Source organism: Cryptomeria japonica, chromosome 1 (genome assembly GCF_030272615.1).
Source record: "Cryptomeria japonica chromosome 1, Sugi_1.0, whole genome shotgun sequence".
NCBI classification, from domain to species: domain Eukaryota; kingdom Viridiplantae; phylum Streptophyta; class Pinopsida; order Cupressales; family Cupressaceae; genus Cryptomeria; species Cryptomeria japonica.
The window spans coordinates 210,022,596-210,023,936 of record NC_081405.1 but is presented as its reverse complement, the minus strand read 5'-3'; positions in this window follow the sequence as shown (position 1 = coordinate 210,023,936).

Genomic DNA, 1,341 nt, shown 5'->3' with positions numbered 1-1,341 from the left:
CATTCATTTTTTGTATTTTTTGATAATGTTTATTTGATTTTTCATTGAAAATATGGTTTTTTTTATGGAAACTAGGTTTTTTTAAATCAAATGCCTAATTGTTTAAGTTTGTTAACTAAATTTAATTGTTTACATTCAATTAGGTTAAAAATGGGGGGTAACAATGAAAACACTGACGAACCACAACTGCAATAGCCAAACCCTCATTTGCCAAACCCCCCCTCAATTCAGGCATTGATTGCACAAAATTTGAATGAATTGAGGGGGATTGCAGAAGTATATTGTAGGATCCCTCGTCTAAACCCAATGTTTGATCCTCTCACGTCGATCATAAAAAGTATGGAAACCATGACTGAGGAGCACGATGCCACGCTTTTGTGGTGAGATTCTATGAGGGAAAAATATGCAGATGGCTTGTCGTATAAGGATATCAAGGATCTTGAGATATCCGAAGCCGAAATCGCCTCATTTTTTGTCAATCCTCGTACTAGTCAGCCCGTAGATCCCAAAAAAACAAAACTTTCTATTAAATGATGCACAAATGATGGGATTGTGAAAAACTTTTGGGATCGTTGGTGGATGGTTTTCGACAAACCACCCAACAACAATCTTGATATCCCCTTCTATTTAATAAAAAAATTGTATGCTGAGTTTGTTTTACACAAACATGTGAACTACTTTGACATCCAACCTTTCCAAGGTGTAGGTTTAGGTATGCCCCAAAATAGACTTGGGGTTGTCAGAGTAGTCCAGAGCCCGTATGTCCCCCCTCCTCCTATTTATCCCCCACCTATAGTGCAACATCCTGATATCATTTGTGAGGCGGCTTCACAGACCATATCAACTATTCACTCTTTGAGTAGCCTTTTGGTTTCTCAAGCTGCGTCAGTAGCTCAACCTACTCTTGATGGTAGCGGTGCATCCGATGGCATTGACACGTCATCCTCAGCTCCACACATATGCGTGCCCCATAGTTGTGTCATGTGTGGGCACGTATGCTTGGGTCCACTAGGACAACCCGTCAATCATCTTGTGGACAGTGCAGATTATGAGGTGCATGAGATGTATGATGCACCAGATGTTATTACACAGACTGGAGGATACCCTGGGGAGTCCTCACATGCTAGAGGTGAGGAGGCACCGTCATCATACATTGATGATGTAGTGGTAAGATTTGTATTTTCACAGTTCATGTTATATTTTAATTAAATATTTATAAATTAGATAATATTGAGTACTAATTTTTATTTACATGGTCTATTTAATAGTTGATGATAGAGGAATGGTTGAGATAGATTCAGGAGGGCACCTTGTCGGCCATTTTATTTGGCCTTGATAGCT